The 21,760-nt window shown below is 46.5% G+C and overlaps 2 pseudogenes; one reads left to right on the plus strand and one right to left on the minus strand.

Annotated features, from left to right (window-relative positions):
- Nucleotides 1–1,133: 1,133 nt before the first annotated feature.
- Nucleotides 1,134–2,152, minus strand: LOC100391854 (large ribosomal subunit protein uL10 pseudogene; annotated as a pseudogene).
- A 718-nt stretch (nucleotides 2,153–2,870) lies between these two features.
- LOC144577232 (large ribosomal subunit protein uL23 pseudogene) lies at nucleotides 2,871–6,038 on the plus strand (annotated as a pseudogene).
- Nucleotides 6,039–21,760: the final 15,722 nt, after the last annotated feature.

Consider the following 21,760-nt stretch of genomic DNA (forward strand, 5'->3'; position numbering starts at 1 on the left):
TGGCATGAACACAGGGGAAAGGAAATGCTTATACACTGCTGGTGGGAATGTAAATTAATACAACCTCTATGGACAACATTATGGAGATTCCTTAAAGAACTAAAAGTAGGGCCAGGCACAGTGACTCACGCCTGTAATACCAGCACTTTGGGAAGCCAAGGCGGGTGGATCACAAGGTCAGAAGTTCGAGACCAGCCTGACCAACATGGTGAAAAGCTGTCTCTTAAAAAAAAAAAAAAAAAAAAAAGAACTAACAGTAAATCTTCCATTCCATCCAGCAATCCCACTACTGGGTATCTACTCAAAGGAAAAGAAGACTTTATATGAAAAAGACACTTGCACACATATATTTATAGCAGCACAATTCACAATTGCAAAGGTATGGAACCAACCGAAATGCCCATCAACTAATGCATGGATAAAGAAAATGTGGTATATATACACCATGAAATACTACTCAGCCATAAAAAAAATGAAATAATGTCTTTTGCAGCAACTTTGATGAAGCTGGAGTCATTATTCTAAGTTAGGCATTATGCTAACACAGGAATGGAAAACCAAAAACTGTATGTTCTCACTTATAAGTGGGAGTTAGGCTATGACTACGCAAAGGCATACAGAGTAACATAATGAACTTTAGAGCCTGAGAAGGGAGAGGGTAGGAGGGAGTCTAGGGCTAAAAAACTACGTATTAGGTACAATGTACACTACTCAAGTGACACGTGCACTAAAATCTCAGAATTCGCCACTACTTAATTCATCCACGTAACAGAAAACCCCAAAAGCTATTGAGATATATATATATATATATATTTTTTTTTTTTTTTTTTTTTTTTTTTTTGCAGAATCTTGCTCTGTTGTGCAGGCTGGAGTGCAGTGGTGCAATCTAGGCTCACTGCAACCTCCACCTCCGCCTCCTGGGCTCAAGCAATTCTCCTGTCTCAGCCTCCTTAGTATCTAGGATTACAGGTGCCAGCCACCATGCCTGGCAAATTTTTGTATTTTTAGTAGAAATGGGGTTTTGCCATCTTGGCCAGGCTGGTCTTGAACTCTTTTTTTTTTTTTACTTTTTAAAGAAGACTTTATTTCCTTGTTTTGCAATAAAGCTGGCTAAGTTGGTTGCTTTCTAGTGATTAGTCAAAGAAACCAAATCTCATATCCTTGTCCAACTCCTCCAACTCTTCCTTGGCTTCAACCTTAGCTGGGGCTGCAGCAGCAGCAGGAGCAGCCATGGTGGCAGCAGCCACAGGGGCAGCCGCCGCAAAGTCAGATGGATCAGCCAAGAAGGCCTTGACCTTTTCAGCAAGTGGGAAGGTGTAACCAGACAAGGTCAGGACTCGTTTGCACCCACTGATGATAGAATGGGGTACTGATGCAGCAGTTGGGTAGCCAATCTGCAGACAGACACTGGCAACATTGCGGACATGCTCCAGGAAACAAGAGTGCAGAGTTTCCTCTGTGATGTCAAGCACTTCAGGGTTGTAGATGCTGCCATTGGTGAACACCTGCTGGATGACCAGCGCAAAGGAGAAGAAAGAGATGTTGAGCATGTTCAGCAGTGTGGCTTCTCTGGCTCCCACTTTGTCTCCAGTCTTGATCGGCTGCACATCACTCAGGATTTCAATGGTGCTCCTAGAGATTTTGGTGGTGATACCTAAAGCCTGGAAAAAGGGGTCTTCTCAGGTCCCAGACCAGTGTTCTGGGCTGGCACAGTAACTTCACACGGGGCAATGGCACCAACACGGGCAGCAGCTGGGACCTTATTGGCCAGCATCATGTCCCTGATCTCAGTGAGGTCTTCCTTGGTGAACACAAAGCCCACATTCCCCCGGATATGAGGCAGCAGTTTCTCCAGAGCTGGGTTGTTTTCCAGGTGCCCTCGGATGGCCTTGTGCATCATGGTGTTCTTGCCCATCAGCACCACGGCCTTCCCATGGAGGGACATGCAGGTCTGCTGCATCTGCTTGGAGCCCACATTGTCTGCTCCCACGGTGAAGCATTTTGGATAATCATCCAATAGTTGGATGATCTTAAGGAATTAATTGGACTTCCAGGTCGCCCTGTCTTCCCTGGGCATCACGACGTGCGTCAGGGATTGCCACGCAGGGTTTAAAGACGATGTCACTTCCACGAGGACGCCTGGCGAGAGCAGTCTTGAACTCTTGACCTCAGGTGATCTGTCTGCCTTGGCCTCCCAAAGTGCTGGGATTACAGGCACAAGCCACCATGCCCAGCCTAAAAATATTTTTTAAAGAGACAGAAGCTAGAATGTGTCTAGGCAGTGGCTTATCAAAAAAAATAAAAAAAACAGAGAGAGAGAGACAGAAGCAGGCAGGGTGCAGTGGCTCGTGCCTATAATAACAGCACTTTGGGAGGCCAAGGAGGGCGGATCACCTGAGGTCAGGAGTTCGAGACCAGCCTGGCCAACATGGTGAAACCCCTTCTCTACTAGAAATACAAAAATTACCTGAGCGTGATGGTGCACACCTGTAATCTCAGCTATTCAGGAGGCTGAGACAGGAGAATCGCTTGAACCCGGGAGGCGGAGGTTGTGGTGAGCCAAGATCACACCACTGCACTCCAGCCTAGGTGAAAGAGCGAGAAGCTGGCTCAAAAAAATTAATTAATTTTAAAAAAAAAGAGGCCAGGCGTGGTGTGTCATGCCTGTAATCCCAGCACTTTGAGAAGCCAAGACGGGCGGATCACTAGGTCAGGAGTTTGAGACCAGCTTGACCAACAGGGTTTCACCTGTAATCCCAGCTACTTAGGAGGCCAAAGTGGAAGGATCACTTGAGGCCCAAAGTTCAAAAGCAGCCTGGGCAACATAGTGAGATCCTGTCTCTAAAAAATAAATAAAACTAAATGCAGCGATGTCTAAGAGGTACAGCCAAAGGCAACGGATTTGCAGAACAGGTTATACACTATGAATACATTGTCAGTGTTGTGCACTGAGGTACCCCAATGTCTTGAGCAATGTCTGGCATAAAAGAGGTACTCAGGTATTTGTTGAATGGATGAATGTTTGTTAAGAGAAAGATGTAGGAGGCCTAGAACCTTGTCTACCATTATCTCTCTTTTTTTCTTTGTAATGAAGACAGGGGTTTCACCATGTTGGTCAGGCTGGTCTTAAACACCTGACCTTGGGTGATCCGCCCGCCTTGACCACCAAAGTGCTTGGATTACAGGTGTGAGCCACCACACTCAGCCTACCATTATCTCTAGAGTCTCCCAGTGGCTGAGAAATTGCCTACGGGCCCATAGTATGTCCTTTAAAATTATATAACAGGACTGGTGAGGTAGCTTATGCCTGTAATGTCAGCACTTTGGGAGGCTAAGGCAGGAGTATCACTTGAACCTAGGAGTTCGAAACCAGCCTGGATAACATAGGAAGAGCCTGTCTCTACATAAAATTTTAAAAATTAGCCAGGCATAGTGGTACATGCCTATAATTCTAGCTACTTGGGAGGCTGAGGTGGGAGGATCAATTGAGCTCAGGAAGTCGAGGCTACATTAAGCCATGATTGTCCCACTGCACTCCAGCCTGGGTGACAGAAGGAGACCCTATCTCAAAAAGAAAAAGAAAAAAATACACAATAGTTACCAGCTACTAATCCTGACGTCAGGGATACTGAAAAAGAAAGAAAAGAGATCACTTTTTACTTTACATGATTCTATATTGTTTACCTTACAGGCATGTAATACTGTTGTGAAAATTCAGAATAGTAGAGGTGGGGAGCAGAAAGCCTGAAGTTCTGAGAAAAACATGGCTAAATAAGTATGATACCCTACAATCTTTTATACCTCAAATTGTTCTCATTTTCACTACTTCACTCAAGCCATTTTCTTCTAAACCTCTCTAGGTAATCCAGGAAAAACTAAAACTTAGCATCTGTATGACTGCTTGAGGAGGGCTGTTGCATTAAGAATCCCCTCAAGTCCACAAGTTTAAGTCTTAGGTAACAGGGATTTTTGATTATCAAATAGCCGTTATTTCTTCAATACAACAATAGCTGTATTTTACCACAGCATAAAATAACATTTGGGTATTGTTCTAAAATAACACTATTGAGTGATGTCCACAGTTCCATAGTTGAGTTTTTGGTTTTCGTTTTTGTTTTTGTTTTTAAGACAGGGTCTTTCTCTGTCACTCAGGCTAGAGAGCACTGGTACGACCATAGCTCACTGCAGCCTTCAACTCCTGGGCTTAAGTGATTCTCCCATCCTTACCTCCTGCCTCAGCCTCCCAAATAGCAGGGAATACAGGTGACCACCACACTCGAGAGTTTTCTTTTTTTCCTTTAAGTGGATTCCTGATTTGATGGCAGTAGTACAAAAGTCAACACAAAATAGAGGGAGATTTCCTGGCTCCGCTGCCCCAGTCAGTGCTAGCCTACGACCTTCAGCCACTGTGACAAGTTCTAATTCTCCTTAACTTTCCCATCAATCCCACCACACCCAGCTAATTTTTGTATTTTTAGTAGAGACAGGTTTCACCACGTTGGTCAGGCTGGTCTCAAACTCCTGAACTCAGGTGACCCTCCCACCACCTCGGCCTCCCAAAGTGCTGGGATTACAGGAGTGAGCCACCATGCCTGACCACGTGTTCTTAACCTTGGCAAAATGAACTTTCTAAATTGACTGGGACCTGTCTCAGATATCTGGGGTTTGCATTTTCAATATATAATATATATTTTCCCCCCAAATCTCCCAACTGAATCTGATGTTCCAAGGAAGACGTGAATCTATCTGGTGGTTTCAAGTCTCCCCAGCAAACAAACTGACTTAGATGCTAGTTCGAAAACCTGGCCACAGGTCTTTCCCACCTCACCTTTAGCTCTGACTTATCAAAATTTTCTGGCAATTACAGGACTCCAGGATCCATAGGCTTCAATCAATAGCTCACATCATCTCCCTAACAAATGGCTGTCCTTATCATCCCACTCAGAAAGCATAAGGGCCTCTGTTTTATTTTATTTTATACTTTTCTTTTTTTTTTTTTTTTTTTAAGACAGAGTTTCTTGTCACCCAGGCTGGAGTGCAGTGGCGCGATCTCAGCTCACTGCAACACCCCCCTTCCGGTTTCAAGCGATTCTCCTGCCTCAGCCTCCTGAGTAGCTGGGATTACAGGTGAGTGCCACCACACCCGATTGTTGTATTTTTAGTAGAGATGGGGTTTCACCAGGCTTGTTTCAAACTCCTGACCTCAGGTCATCCACCTGCCATGGGCTCCCAAAATGCTGGGATTACAGGCGTCAGCCACTGCACCTGGCCCAGGGTCCCTATTTTCTTTTGCATCTGGTAGGAATTCTTCTGTCCTTTTGAAGATCTCTACCATCAGACTGCAATCTCCTGGTTACTATAGTCCCCGCACCTGCTGGTGGCACCCACAGCCACAAAAGGCCCCTCCATTAATAAACACCACATGCTTACTCCTACCTTTATGCCTGGAATTTCTTTCCCGCTTGCCTCTAAGTGTCCAAGTTATGTTAAATCGTGTTCTAGATTTAGCTTAAATTTTCTTCTTAAATTTCAAGGAATTTTCCCTTTTCACAAGACAGAGCCAAAAGTGAAGAAGGAAGGTCCTGCCTCTCCTAAACTCAAAGCCAAGCAAAGGCTCTGAAGACCAGGAAGACAGTGTTGAAAGGTGTCCACAGCTGTGAAAAAAAAAAAGGGTCCGCACGTCACCCACCTTCCAGCAGCCTAATACACTTCGACTCCAGAGGCAGCCCAAAGATCCTCGGAAAAGCGCCCCTAGGAGAAACAAGCTTGACCACTATGCTATCAAGTTTCCCCTGAACACTAAGTCGGCCATGAAGAAGCTAGAAGACAACACCACACTTGTGTTCATCGTGGATGTTGAAGCCAACAAGCACCACATCAAATAGGCTGTGAAGAAGCTCTATGACATTGATGTGGCCAAAGGCAACACCCTGATTGGGCCTGATGGAGAGAAGGCATATGTTCAACTGGCTCCTGATTACGATGCTTTGGATGTTGCCAACAAAATTGGCATCATTAAACTGAGTCCAGCTGGCTAATTCTAAATATATGTATATCTTTTCACTATAAAAAAAATCTTTTTAATGGAATTTAATGATTCTCTGCTCTTCCAAAATGTAATAACAGCAGCAGTCTGCACCAACAATTTGGCACATCACTTATTTTTTTTTTCCTTTTTTTTTTTCCCTTGAGACAGAGTCTTGCTCTGTCACCCAGGCTGGAGTGCAGTGGCATGATCTTGGCTCATTGGAACCTCCGCCAGCCAGGTTCAAGTGATTCTTGTGCCTTAGCCTCCCTAGTAGCTGGGGTCACAGGTGTGTGCTACCAGGCCCAGCTAAATTTTTTTGTATTTTTAGTAGATATGGGTTTTCGCCATGTTGGCCAGGCTGGTCTCAAACTCCTGACCTCAGGTGATCTTGCCACCTCAGCCTCCCAAAGTGCTGGGATTACAGGCATGAGCACCACACCCAGCCTTCTCTTTTTTTTTTTTAGGCAGACTCTCACTCTGTCACCCGGGCTGGAGTGCAGTGGTGCAATCTTGGCTCACTGGAACCTCCACCTCCCAGGTTCAAGGAATTCTCCTGCCTCACCCTTCTGAGTAGCTGGGATTACAAGCCTGTGCCACCACACCCTGCTAATCTTTATATTTTTAGTAGAGATGGGGTTTCACCATATTAGCCAGCCTGGTCTCGAACTCCTGACCTGAAGCGATCCACCTGTCTTGGCCTCCCAAGTGCTGGACTATAGGTATGAGCCACTGCGTCTGGCAGACGCGCCCAACCTTTTCCTCACATTTTGGATAATGCCTTATCTCTGGTCCCTAAATCCTCAGCTAAACCATCCCAGTAGCCCTTTCCCTTCCCCCACACCCCAATTCCATCCCAAGTCTCTGTCTTAGTCCCTGTCTTGGTCCCTGTCTCCCTTGCCTTTCCAGGCCTTCCAGAGGCAATTATCCTGGCCTTGAACCCCAGTTCACCCTGCCTTCATTTCAGTGCTTCCTGATGGCTACCTGTTGCTGGTGCCAGGTGCCAAGAGGTTCTGCCCCAGGCTGGACACCTCCATGTAGCCTCCTAATGGTGGGTAGCCTCTGGGTTCCAAGTCTCTCAGACAGATGGAATGTTGGCTACTACATTTCTGAATCCTCCACAACTCAACCAAAGAAATTAAATTTATGTTGGGCCATGGTGGCTCATGGCTGTAATCCCAGCACTTCGGGAAGCCAACGTGGGAGGATCACTAGAAGCCAAGAGTTCAGTACGAGCCTGGACAGCATAGCGAGACTCCATCACTACAAAAAAAAATATTTAAAATTTAGCCAAGTGTGGGCCAGGCACAGTGGCTCATGCCTGTAATCCCAGCACTTTGGGAGGCCAAGGCAGGCAGATCGCCGGAGGTCAGGAGTTGAGGCCAGCCTGCCCAACACAGTGAAACCTCGTCTCTTCTAAAAATACAAAAATTAGCTGGGCATGATGGCGGGCACCTATAATCTTAGCTACTTGGGAGGCTGAGGCTGGAGAATCTCTTGAACTCAGGAGGCAGAGGTTGCAATGAGCTGAGGGCAATAAGAGGAAGACTCCATCTAAAAAAAAAATTAGTTAATTAATTAATTTAATTTAATAAAATGTATCCAAGTGTGGTGGCTTACACCTGTGGTCCTAGCTACTGACGAGGCTTAGGCAGGAGGGTCTCTTGAGCCCAAGCATTCAAGGCTACAAGGCTACGGTGAGCTATGATCACACTACTACACTCCAGCCTGGGTGACAGAGTGAGAAACTGTCTCAAAAAAAAAAAAAAAGCTGTATCCCAGGTGTGTGAATGATGGAAACTCAGAGATGGGTATGAGGGGCCTCCATTAAAATAATGCACAGGCTAGTAAGGAAAACCATCCAAAAGAGGCAGGGATTTTTTTTCTGCCTGGAACATCTGAGTGTTAGGAAGTTCTGATAGAAGAGATGACATTTAACATGGGCCTTGAAGGGTGTGGTGTGTAGGATTCCCAGCTTGAAGATGGAAATGGGAGGAGGGGTCGTGTGGAGACATTTCAGACAGAGGAAACTGCACGAGCCAGAGACATCTAGGTCTCGAAAGGTCCCAGCCTCTTCAGAATGGCAAGCCCATTGGATAAGCCAAAGACTGAGTTTTCACTAAATTTCTCCAATTAAGAAATGTTTTCCCATTTCCACATGAGAGAAGAAAACATTTTTTTTAAAAAAGAAAACAGAGCGTGGGCATGTTCTCTTACAAATCCTTACTGGGGGCAAAATTTACCCTTTTAAAGTAGGTCCTTTTTTATAAATATCCCAAAGTCAATTAGAGAATAATGTGGTGATTCATGTAGGTTACCAAACTGGTTCATGCTCTCTCGAATGTGTAAAAAAGATGACAAAGTAATGAAACTGATCTTGGCCCATACAGGAACTCTAAAGGCAATTTCCAAAGTTAGTGACCAAGCCGGAAGTATAGGAATTCTCCTACACTCCTCCCTCCCCCTCTCCCTTCACTTTAGATTACTGACGAAGATATATAATCATTCCCTAGCCATTGGATGACTCCTCTGTCCTGGTCACCTCCCTCCTTTCCTTCTCAGCCCATATCTTAGGTTAACCAGTGGTTCTCACCTGGATGAGCCAAAGGTGCAGTATGTGTTCTGGTTGGGTGGAAGGTGGTGGAAACTAGTTTGTCATTTTACATCTTGATGAAAAATATTTAACTGTTATGCTCTCGAAGAGCACATGGAACTGTGGGCTACATTTCAACATATATATACAGTTCCCGTAATGGATAGTTCTAACACATTTCTGAGAGTTACAATAGTTTTGCTTGTTTGTTTTTTGAGACGGAGTCTTGCTGTGTCACCCAGGCTGGAAGTATAGTGGTACAATCTCAGCTCACTGCAACCACCACCTCCTGGATTCAAGTGATTCTCCCGCCTCAGCCTCCCGAGTAGCTGGGATTATATGCATGCCCCACCAGAGCCAGCTAATTTTTATATTTTTAGTAGAGATGGGATTTCACCGTGTTGGCCAGAGTGGTCCCAAACTCTTGACCTCAGGTGATCTGCCCGCCTCAGCCTCTCAAAGTGCTGGGATTACAGGCATGAGCCACCTCACCTGTATTGTTGAAAAACAAGAGCCTTTCAACACCCTTTAGGAATCAGTGGGGGAGTGTGCCTGTTCCCCTCAGGCACCTCCCACAGAGCCTCCCCACACCCATGTTGTGCAATGAACAGCACTAGCCTCAGACCTCATCTTCCTTTCTTGTCCCCTAACCCAATCCTTCCTCTCTGCTGCCGGAGTGAATCTTCCTAGTACCTTTCTATTATTTTCCATCATCTCAGTAGGACAGGCAAGGTTATTCAAGCTTTCTTCTCCCCACCCGGCACACTGAACTATGACTCCTCTCTGTGGAACTCGCTCTTTCTCACTCCCCTGTGCCGGGAAGCACCTGAGTCCTCCTGGTGAATTCCAGCTCATCTGTTAAGAAATAGCTCCACTGCCTCCTCCTTCGTGCTGCCTTTGTTATCTCCTTCAGGCCCCAAGCAGCCCTTTCTGTCTGAACAAGGACACAGGCCCTAGCACACCCCTCCCCTGAAGCACCTGCTACCTGCATTGTCACAGTCTACCCAGGGGTTACACCCACCGTTCAGTGAGCTCCTGGATGACAAGCCCTAGACTTTTTCATCTTTATGTCCCCTGCAGTGCCTGGGGAAAATATAGATTCTCAACAAATGTTTGTCGAATTAATAAGTAAAAGAATGAACAAGGCCGGGTGTGGTGGCTCACACCTGTAATCCCAGCACTTTGGGAGGTTGAGGTAGGAGGATCGCCTGAGGTCAGGAGTTCGAGACCAGCCTGGCCAACATGTCAAAACCCCATCTCTACTAAAAATATGAAAATTAGCCAGAGGTGTGGTGACACACACCTGTAATCCCAGCTGCTTGGGAAGCTGAGGCAGAATTGCCTGAACCCAGGTGATGAAGGTTGCAGTGAGCTGATATTGCGCCACTGCACTCCAGCCTGGGCAACAGCAGAGCGGGACTCTGTCTAAAAGAAACCAAACAAACAACAACAACAACAAAAATGCTGGATCATGAGGTCAGGAGTTCAAGACCAGCCTGGCCAACAAAGTGAAACCCCGCTTCTACTAAAAATACAAAAAAAAATTAGACAGATGTGGGGTCACACACCTGTAATCCCAGCTACTCCACAGGCTGAGACAGGAAATTGCTTGAGCCCGGGAGGTGGAGGTTCTAATGAGCTGAGACTACACCACTGCACTACAGCCTGGGCAAGAGAGTGAGACTCCATCTCAGAAAAAAAAAAAAATTGGAATGAAGAGTTCTAACAATGTTTTAGCAAGAATAGCATCATAAAACTAAGCATAGTTTCCCAAAGTCATTAAGAATAAAATTATTTTGACAGTATCACCCATGATTTTGATGAACACACAATAAAATTCAAGAAACTGAAAAAAATCTCATTCATGTTTTGTAGGAAAGAAAAAAGAAAAAAAAACTTTAAAAATTCATTATTCAGATATGTATATTTTTTAAAATAGTGTCGTATTTACATCGGATGTCATGGGGGGAAAGTCATAGATTAAAAATATAAAGGTTTCAGTGACATCATCTCCTGATTTAAAAAAAAGATTAAAAATGTGTCATACTTAAATGCCTAATAGTCATGACTAATGTAAGGCCAGTTGCCTCGCCGGAAAGCCATACACACCCACCTCTGCACTCAGCACCTGAGTCTGCACCCAGCACCAGGCTCTGCAACTCAGCACCTAGCTCTGCGGCATGACTCCCCTGGAAGGCTCCGGCTGATGCATCCCTGGCCGGCTCTCGCACTGGAAAACCCGCCCAACAACCCGCCGACCAAGAGCGGCCCACCCCATCCCAATCCCACTCCCCTGGAGCCAATCAGAGCACCCAACTGTTGCTCATTCCTCATAGCCATAAAAACCCCATGCCCCAGGAAGTCAGCGCAACTTCTCCGGCTCCCTGTGTCGGACTACAGAACCTTGCCCAGGAGCCGATTAAATTTCTTTATTTCAATAACTGGCCTCAGTTGCCTCATTCGAACCTCAGTTGCCTCATTCAAACCTTATATTTGGTGCCAAAACCCGGGAGGAGCCTAGCCCCTCTTCCTTTCCCTTTTGGGAAGGGCTGGCTCCTCACCCAGAAGCTGAACCAGGAATCTGTCAACCTCCGAGGCATCATTGGTCACCAAGTGTTAAGACGCCTAAACCTGCTGCTCGGAACCGCACCCCCACCTACTTCCAGGAGCACTCCTGTCCGTAGTCACGGCCATGCCAGGAGGGCCCCTCCTCATTCCAGGTTAGAAGTTCCATGGAGACCTCCAGGAGCTTCCCCTGTCCGTTCAGAAAGCCAAAGCACCAAGGAGATGTCTTTCTGCTCTGGTCTTTCTCCGTTACCCTTGTACTCAGAACGAGAACTGGGACGCCGGTTCCCGTTCCTGACTACTCCATAGAGGTGAGTGAATTCTGAGCAGCAAATCTAGATTTGGCTGTATTCTCGGCTCCTGTTTCTGCTCCTATCTTTCTCTTTCTCTCTCTCTCTCTCTCTCTCTCTCTCTCCTCTCTCGATGGCAGCCGTTTCCCGTTTCCCTTCCCGTTTCTGTTTCTGTCTTCTCACATCCTTCTCTAAAATGGTTATCCTCCGTCTTCTCCTTCTATACTGCCCCTCAACTGTATGCCAATTGAATCCTACCCACAAATCCTCTGCCATATGTGGAACCTCAGCCCCCACCCCCTTCAGCTCCTCCTCTTCCTGGTTCCAACTTAGCCTCTCCTGTCAGTGCTCACACTCGCTCACACCGTGCTCCTAATGATAAAACCTCCTTCCTTTGCCCCCTTCTCAAGGTCGCCGGAGCGGAAGGTGATGTCCGAGCACATGTTCCCTCCTCCCTCTCTGATCTATCAACCATTAAGAAACACCTGGGGTCATTTTCCACCAATCCTACTGCTTACACCAGAAATTCCGCTACCTCACCCAGGCTTACGACCTCACCTGGCATGATACCCATGTAATTTTGTCCTCCACCCTCACTCCAGATGAGTGTGATTGCATCCTTACAGTGGCCCAGGCGCACACTGATCAGGTACATCTCACAGATAATCAGATGCCAGTAGGTGCGGCAGTGGTCCCCAAGGCCAACCCTAATTGGAACTATCAAACTGGTCAGGATGGCCGCCACTTCCAAGACCAAATGCTACAGTGCCTCATAGGGGGCATGCAAAAGGTAGTTAATTATAATAAGTTAAGGGAAATAACTCAACGTCCTACTGAAAACCCCGACGCCTTCCTCGACCAATTAACTAATGCTATAATCCTTCATACCTGGCTAGACCTGGCCTCTTTACCAGGGGCTACAATCCTAGCCACCCATTTCATCTCTCAGTCAGCAGCTGACATTAGAAGAAACTTAAAAAGGCTGAGGAGGGCCCCCAAACTCCCATATGAGACCTGGTAAACATGGCATTTAAAGTTTTTAATGGCCAAGAGGAAAAGGCTGAGGCCACCTGCCAGGCCCATCTACAGCAAAAGGTAAGCCTCCAAACCCAAGCTCTTATGGCAACCCTGAGGCCAGCAGCCCACCAGGCGCCTGATGGAGGGGGTCCATCAAAACCTGCCAAGAACTCCGGAGGCATTCTGCCTGGGCCCTGTTTCAAGTGCAGTCAGGAGGGATACTGGGCACGTCAGTGTCCATGTCCCTGACCACCTACCAAGCCCTGCCCAGACTGCAAGCAGCTTGGACATTGGCGCAGTGATTACCCGTCCCAGACTACAGGCCACACCTCTATGTGGAGGGCAGGCCGGTCCACAGGAAGCAACCCCATCACTTGAACTTCTTGGCCTTCTGGACAACTGACGCAGCCCAGATTTGAAGACCCCCATCACCCTTGCTGAGCCCAGGGTAATGCTGCAGGTAGCGGGTAAGTCCATTTCCTTCTTAGTAGAAACGGGGGCTACCAATTCTGTATCGCCTTCCTACTCAGGACCTAGCATACCTTCCCAGGTTTCAGTCATGGGAATTGACGGAAAACCTTCCTGTCCTAATCAAACCCATTCTTTAGCCTGTGTCCTCAAGGGACACCCCTTTTCCCACTCTTTTTTAATTATACCCTCGTGCCCAGTCCCCCTTTTAGGACAAGACATTCTCCAGACTGTGGGGGCCACTCTCCAACTCACTGGCCCCCCACACTCAAGCCCATCATCCGCCCACCTCCTACTGCCACTCCTAACCGACACCACGCCCTGTCTTAACTCCTGGCCCCAACCCAGAGTTCAAGACCAGCCTGGCCAACCCGGTAAAACCCTGTCTCTACTAAAAATAGAAAAATTAGCTGGGCATGGTAGTGGGTGCCTTTAATCCCAGCTACTTGAGATGCTGAGGTGGGACAATTACTTGAATCTGGGAGGTGGAGGTTGCAGTGAGCTAAGATTGCACCATTGCACTCCAGCCTGGGCGACAGAGCGAGACTCCGTCTCAAAAATAAAAAATAAAAATAAAAAGCTAGTATCGGGCCCAGACATGGTGGCTCACTCCTGTAATCCCTGTACTTTGGGAGGCTGAGGTGGGCAGATCACCTGAGATAAGGAGTTCGATTAACCTGGCCAACATAGGAAAACCCTGTCTCTACTAAAAATACAAAAATTAGCCAGGTGTGGTGGCAGGTACCTATAATCCCTGTTACTCAGGAGGCTGAGGCAGGAGAATCGCTTGAACCTGGGAGGCAGAGGTTGCAGTGAACGAAAATCAAGCCACTGCACTCTAGCCTGGGCAACAAGAGTGAAACTCTGTCACAGAAAAAAAAAAAAGTCTGGGTGCAGTGGCTCACACCTGTAACCCTAAAACTTTGAGAGGCCGAGGCAGGAGAATCACCTGAAGTCAGGAGTTTAAGACCAGCCTAGCCAACACGGAGAAACCCTATCTCTACTAAAAATACAAAAATTAGCTGGGCGTGGTGGCAGGCACCTGTAATCCCAGCTACTCAGGAGGTTGAAGCAGGAGAATCGCTTGAACTCAGGAGGCAGAGGCTGCAGTGAGCCAAGATTGCACCATTGTACTCGGGCCTGAGAGATAAAAGCAAGAATGAAACTCCATCTCACACACACACACACACACACACACACACACACACACACAAAAGCTAGTATCTGATTTACTTATATCATTCCAAGTATTTGATAGGATATTCATCAAATTTAAAGATTCTTACGGTCCTTCTTTGTCTTCTCAGTTGGCTTTTTTTTTTTTTTGAGACGGAGTTTTGCTCTTGTTACCCAGGCTGGAGTGCAATGGCACGATCTTGGCTCACTGCAACCTCCACCTCCTGGGTTCAGGCAATTCTCCTGCCTCAGCCTCCTCAGTAGCTGGGATTACAGGCACGCACCACTATGCCCAGTTAATTTTTTGTATTTTTGGTAGAGACGGGGTTTCACCATGTTGACCAGGATGGTCTCCATCTCTTGACCTCGTGATCCACCCGCCTCGGCCTCCCAAAGTGCTGGGATTACAGGTGTGAGCCACCGCGCCCGGCTGGCTTTTTTCTTCATCCTTCTCAGGTCAGCTGAACCAAGAGCTCATTTAATGACCTTTGTCCACATGCCAGACAGGCACTGTACTAGAAAAGACAGGCCTGACCGTGAAGAGGCTGGGGCTGGGAGACACCCCCTCAATGTAACTGCTCTGAAGAAGGGTCATTTTGGGGGTCACTGCAGCACAGATGGAGGCATCCAGCCCGGTGAGAAGCACCACTCATTCCCCCAAGGAGCTCATCTTATCACCTTATTTCATCAGCAGGCTGCCCTTAACTTTCACACTTCCTACTTCCACACAACTTTCATTTTTCAAGCATAAATTAATGTCCCCCAAGCAACCCTTTATGAGCAGAACTCAGCTGTCTTCCCCAGCTTGACCAACTTTATATCCTGGTACTTTTCATTCAAACAACAGAATCTTGACATCTCTTAAGCATGATTTGCTTATTCCCAACTCAGCCTCTACCCAGTCCATCTCCAAGGAAGTTTCACCCTCAGGTAGTCCCATTTATTCTCCTCTTTTTGTTTGTTTATTCAACAACAAACGATTGGCTTCAAGGCAGTCATGGGCAGATGTCCTTAGAGAAGTATTTGCATGTAAGGTTGTGATGGCCTTTGTGAAGGTTGTGGTCTTTGCAGTCTTTTGTGACAGATTTTGTTATCAGGCATAGGAACATGAGACTCTTCTCTTCCCGGCCTTCCCAGCTGTGTTTGTCAGAGGTTTTGTTTCTGTCTCTGTTTTTGTTTTAATTATAGTAACTCCGGTTTTTCTAGGGGGGCTTGGGGGAGGTTTTTTTGGTTGTTTTTTGGGTTTTTTTTGTTTTTGTTTTTGAGACAGGGTCTCACTTTGTCACCCAGGCTGGAGTGCAGTGGTGCAATCTGGGCTCACTGTAACCTCCACCTTCTGGGTTCAGGCAATACTCCTGCCTCAGCCACCTGAGTAGCTGGGATTATAGGTGCCTATCACCATGCCCAGCTAATTTTTTTTTCTTTTTTGTATTTTTAATAGAGACAGGGTTTTACCTTTTTGAACAGGCTGGTTTCGAACTCCTGACCTCAAGTGATCCATCCACATTGGCCTCCCAAAGTGCTAAGATTACAGGCGTGAGCCACTGCACCCAGTAAATATTAGTAACTCCATTTTGATTCTGACAATTTTTACGTATTCAAAACACAGTGGAGTCAGGCACTGTGGCTAACACCTGTCATCTCAGCACTTTGGGAAATCAAGGCAGGAGGATTGCTTGAGCCCCGGAGTTTGAGACTAGCCTGGGCAACCTGGCTAAACACAGTCTCTACAAAAAAAAAAAAAAAAAAAAAAATGCTGGGTATAGTGGTATACACCTGTAGCTCAGCTACCCAGGAGGTTGAGACAGGAGGATTACTTGAGCAGAGGAATTTGAGGTGGCAGTGAGCTCTGATTATACCACTGCTCCCCAACCTGGGCAACAAAACAAGACCCTGTCTCAAAAAGACAAAAGCAAAACACACTGGGGAAGGTACATTTCATGCAAGTCTGCATCATCGGTGTAACACTCTCTGGGAATCTCTAAGGAAGACACATGATATATTTTAACAGACTGTGATCCTCCCTAGGAATTATTTACTGCATGTCATACAGAGGAAAGCTGTCTTGCTGGGCATGGTGGCTCATGCTTGTAATCTAAGCACTTTGGTAGGCTGCAGAGGGCGGATTACCTGACATCAGGCGTTCAAGACCAGCCTGGCAATGTGGCAAAACCCCATCTCTACTAAAAGTACAAAAATTCAGCCAGGTGGGGTGGCTCACACCTGTAATCCCAGAACTTTGGGAGGCCAAGGTGGGTGGATCACCTGAGGTGAGGAGGTCTAGACAAGCCTGACCAACATGGAGAAACCTCATCTCTATTAAAAATGCAAAATTAGCCAGGCATGGTGGCACATGCCTGTAATGCCAGCTACTTGGGAGGCTGAGGCAGGAGAATTGCTGGAACCCAGGAAGCAGAAGCTGCAGTGAGCCAAGATTGCACCAACGCACTCTAGGCTGGGCGACAGAGGGAGACTTTGTCTCAAAAAAAAGAAGAGGCAAGCCATCTTGGTAACCTTGTGTTGCAGGGCTTAGTTCAGCTGAAGATGAAGATCTTGTGCATCCCACGGCCAAGACAACTTAGGCTCACAGACGGTTTGAAGGGCGAGTAAGGCAGGGTTTTATTAGGTAAAAAAGAAGAAAAGGAGGAAACAGGGACTGCCGCTAGGCCAGAGTCCCTGCTAGAACGCTTCCCACCCGCAGCTTGAATCTCAGGTTATACACAGGAAGAGGAGGGGCCAGGCCCTTCCCTGCTGCAAACGTTGTAAACTTCCCAAGGCTCCACCTCTGGGCAGGCTGACTGGAGTTTCTCCAAGGACCCCCTCCCACCTGGCTGTCTCACTTGTGTTATGATTACATTGTGGATGCAGGTAGTTAATAAGCAGGGACCACTATATTTGATTCAATAAAGTACTTCAGAACCGGAAGCTAAACACTTAAAAGCTGAAGTTGGCTGGGCGGTGGCTCACGCCTGTAATCCCAGCACTTTGAGAGGCCGAGGCTGGAGGATCACTTGAGGTCAGGAGTTTGAGACCAACATTGCAAAACCCCATCTATACTAAAAATACAAAAATTAGCCAGGTGTGGTGGCTCATGCCTGTAATGCCAGCTACTTGGGAGGCTGAAGCAGGAGAATCACTTGACCCTCTAGGAGGCATAGGTTGCAATGAGCCAAGATCATTCTATTGCATTCCAGCCTGGGAGACAAGAAGCGAAACTCTGGCTGGGTGCAGTGGCTCACACCTGTAATCCTAACACTTCGGCAGGCTGAGGCAGGCGGATCAAGAGGTCGGGAGTTCAAAACCAGCCTGGCTAACATGGTGAAACCCCGTCTCTACTAAAAATTCAAAAATTAGCCGGGCATGATGGTGCACCTGTAATCCTAGCTACTTGGGAGGCTGAAACAGGAGAATTGCTTGAACCTAGGAGGCAGAGGTTGCAATGAGCCAAGATCACACCACTGCACTCCAGCTCTGGGTGACAGAGCAAGGTTCCATCTTGGGGGAAAAAAAGAATAAGAAAAAGAAAGAAGAAAGAAAGAAGAAGAAGGGAAACTCCACCTAAAAAAAAAAAAAAAAAACAGCCAAAGTTACTCTATAAAGCAGCTTACTTGGTAAAAGAAGAAAAGAGATTATTCTGGCCCTAGTACCTAGAGCCCTGCAAAAACTAGCATTTCTGCACATCCATGGGAACCCTGGGGACCTCACACCTGTCGGGCAATTTAAAAACCCAGGAACAGATCCTAGCGCCTTCCTTCAGGCTCCCACCTGTAATCCCAGTACTAGGAAGCCGAGGCAGATGGATCACTTGAGGCCAGGAATTGGAGACCAGCCTGGCCAACATGGCAGAACCACGTCTCTACTAATACAACAAAAATGAGCCAGGTGTGATGCCGGTCGCCTGTAATCCCAGCTATTCAGGAGGCTGAGGCACGAGAATCACTTGAACCTGGGAGGCAGAGGTTGCAGTGAGCCAAGATGAGGTGACTGCACTCCAGCCTGGGCAACAGAGTGAAACTGTCTCAAAAAAAAAAAAAAAAAAAAAAAAAAAAAAAAAAAAACAGGAACAAGTAAGACAGGACAAGCCACTTCGTTTGAGAGCCTTTAAAGTCATTCATGTTAGCTACTCCTACTTCAGCACAGAGGAATTACAGACCCAAGTGGTCTAAGATGTTAAGAATTCATTTAAATATGAGACTGCTTCTTTTGGATTCTGTGAGTTGCTAACATTGAGAAATTCATGACTGTTGCTTACCTGTTTGCATTTTATTTAAGGATGTTCTGGAAGAGCATCATCACATTTTCCCATCAGAGCTTGTGTAAAGAGGAAGCGTTAGTGTCACATCTTCATCACTAAAGGAGAGGCCTTGCTTTAGAAGGCTGGGCCAGAGATTCTGTAAGCAGCTCAGAGCATGGCTTGAGGCTCTGCGTGAAGACTCAAGGTAGCGGATTTCGACACATACGGAAATGCAACAACCGTAGTCAATTGCGCTTTTACAGCCCTTGAGATTGTGAGGACAAGCTGGTCTGGAGACAGGCGGCACTCACTACTCTCATCTTGGATCTGTTGAGAGTTGCAGATCAGTAAAAACTTGGGAGCAACCTGGACGACTCGTCTCTGAGTTGTCTCAACAGTGTGTGCCCGGAACCAGCAGAACAAATGGACTCATCCAAAGGCCCAGCTCTCAAGACTCTCACAGCCTAGGTACGGAAGCAGATGATTACATACAATTCCATTACTCCTACAAGGCAAGCTGCTCACGCCAGCAACAGAAGCCAACCAGCCACAAGCTTCGCTCAGGCAGCTTTGGTTTTGTCTACAGATCCTTCTTCATTGTGACATGAACACTGATTGAAAAAGTAAAACTTTGGTAGGACTGAGAAAGTTAAAGATCTGCCCTGCCCAGGTTTGGATAACAGACACACATAAAGGCATCTACAAAATTAACAGGAAAGCATTTCTCCCAATGACACGTTACAGCTGTAAAGTATTGTCTTCTTTGAATGACCACTGCTCTCTTACTGAGAGCTTTTGTCTCTAAAATCACAGAGTATAGAAAATTTGCTGTTTGAAATTCTATTGGTAAGAATGAAACATTCCACTCTTGGCCAGGTGACTCTAAGTCACCTTCATATAGAGAAGCAGCCTTAATTGACAACCCAAGTCCAAGTCTTCCAAATGGGGATTTGTGGAAACAGCATTCCACATCTAAACTTTGCAGTTTCCAAAGAAACAACATTCTAAGGGCATTTTGCGGTTTTGGCCTGACAGTGATTCTTTTACACAAGCCCTGTTTTGCGCTTGTCAAAACAGTGCTTCATTTAAATTTTATCTCCACCCTTCCCCCAAATCCTACAGGAACTATCTAAACTATCCTTTGGGGCCAGGCGTGGTAGTTCACACCTGTAATCCCTCAGCACTTTGGGAAGCTGAGGCAGGTGGATCACTTGAGGTCAGAAGTTTGAGACCAGCCTGGCCAACATGGTGAAACCCCGTCTCTACTAAAAATACAAAAATTAGCCAGGCATGATGGCAGGAGCCTGTAATTCCAGCTACTCGGGAGGCTGAGGCAGGAGAATCGCTTGAACCTGGGAGGCGGAGGTTGCAGTGAGCTGAGATCACACCATTGCACTCCAGCCTGGACAAGAGCAAAACTCCGTCTCAAAAACAAAGAAACAAAACAGTCCTTTGGTCCTCTGGTATACGGTCTACCTCACTGCAACAGGTTAATGAACCTGACTTTCTGAGATTCTAAGTCTGTTCCTGAATGGGCTAGGACTGCATCACAATATATGAGAACCCTGCTGGTCTCTGAAAGTCTACATAACAAACTGTTTAGTTTACTATTTGGGATATAACTATACATGAGTGGCAGGGAAAAACATTTAGTAAATTGATTACTGAGATTCAGTTTCTTAATAAATATAGTCATTTGTTAGTTGAAACTTAATTCTGTCCTTGAATTACAATTATTAAAATGTGACAATAGCATTTTAAGAACCTTAAAATCTGCTATTAAAAAAAAAATAAAATGGTCGGATGCAGTGGCTCACACCTGTAATCCCAGCACTTTGGGAGGCCAAGACAGGTGGATCACCTGAGGTCAGGAGTTCAAGACCAGCCTGGCCAACCTAGTGAAACCCTGTTTCATTAAAAAATAAAATAAAATAATAAAAATAAATTTAAAAAATAAGATATGGAAGTAGGCATGATGCCTCACACCCGTAATCCCAGCAATTTGGGAAGCCAATGTGGGAGGATTGCTTGAGCCCAGGAATTTTTTTTTTTTTTTAAGATGGGGTTGGCCGGGCAGGGTGGCTCGAGCCTGTAATCCCAGCACTTTGGGAGGCTGAGGCGGGTGGATCACGAGGTCAAGAGATCGAGACCATCCTGGTCAACATGGTGAAACCCTGTCTCTACTAAAAATACAAAAAAGTTAGCTGGGCATGGTGGCGCGTGCCTGTAATCCCAGCTACTCAGGAGGCTGGGGCAGGAGAATTGCCTGAACCCAGGAGGCGGAGGTTGCAGTGAGCCGAGATCGTGCCATTGCACTCCAGCCTGGGTAACAAGAGCGAAACTCCATCTCAAAAAAAAAAAAGATGGGGTTTCACCATGATGGCCAGCCTGGTCTTGGACTCCTGACCTCAGGTGATCCACCCACCTCGGCCTCCCAAAGTGCTAGGATTACAGGCGTGAGCCACCATGACCGGCCTTGAGCCCAGGAATTTGAGAGCAGCCTGGGCAAAATAGTGAGACCTTGTCTCTACCAAAAAAAATTTTGTTTTAATTAAAAAGGCATGGTGGTGCACACCTATAGTCCCAGCTACTTGGAAGGCCGAGGTGGAGGATTGCTTGAGCCTGGGAGGTAGGGGCTGCAGTGAGCCATGACTGCACCACTGCACCCCAGCCTGCACAATACAGCAAGACCCTGCCTCAGATATATATATATGGAAAATTTGCATTCAGAGGAAAAAATTTCTCAGTTTGGTCAAAGAGAGCCTCACAGGGCTGAGTTCCTGGCTAATTTATACTAATCCTGTAAGACTTGGCTCAAACTTTCTGTCTTCTTGAAAGTCGTCCCTAATCCTTCTATACTCTGGTGGCACCTGGTGTTATATTTGTGCCATGGCACACGCCAACCACAATATTGGGGTTATTGGTTTACCTGTTTTCCTGTTCATTTCAACTCATTGAGAGCAGGGCCCCTGTCATTGATCTATAAATTGCACCTGGCACACAGGAGGAACTCAATTCATGATGAATAGATGAAGCTGTGAATGAAGGGGAGGTTGGGAGCAAGAAAACCAGTTGGCAGATGATTATAATGGTCCGCAAGGGATGAAAATAACCTGGACTCAGTGTTCGACTACATGAAAAAGTAGATGAGTATGGAACATTTTGTTTTATTTGTTTATTTTTGAGACGTAATTTCACTCTTGTTGCCCAGGATAGAGTGCAGTGGCATGATCTCGGCTCACTGCAACTTCTGCCTCCCAGGTCCCAGCGATTAGCCTGCCTAGCCTCCTCAGTAGCTGGGATTATAGGCGCCCGCAACCACGCCCAGTTTATTTATTTATTTATTTATTTATGAGATGGCATCTTGCTCTGTCACCCAAGCTGGAGTACAA

This window comes from Callithrix jacchus, chromosome 8 (genome assembly GCF_049354715.1).
Source record: "Callithrix jacchus isolate 240 chromosome 8, calJac240_pri, whole genome shotgun sequence".
Taxonomy (NCBI): domain Eukaryota; kingdom Metazoa; phylum Chordata; class Mammalia; order Primates; family Cebidae; genus Callithrix; species Callithrix jacchus.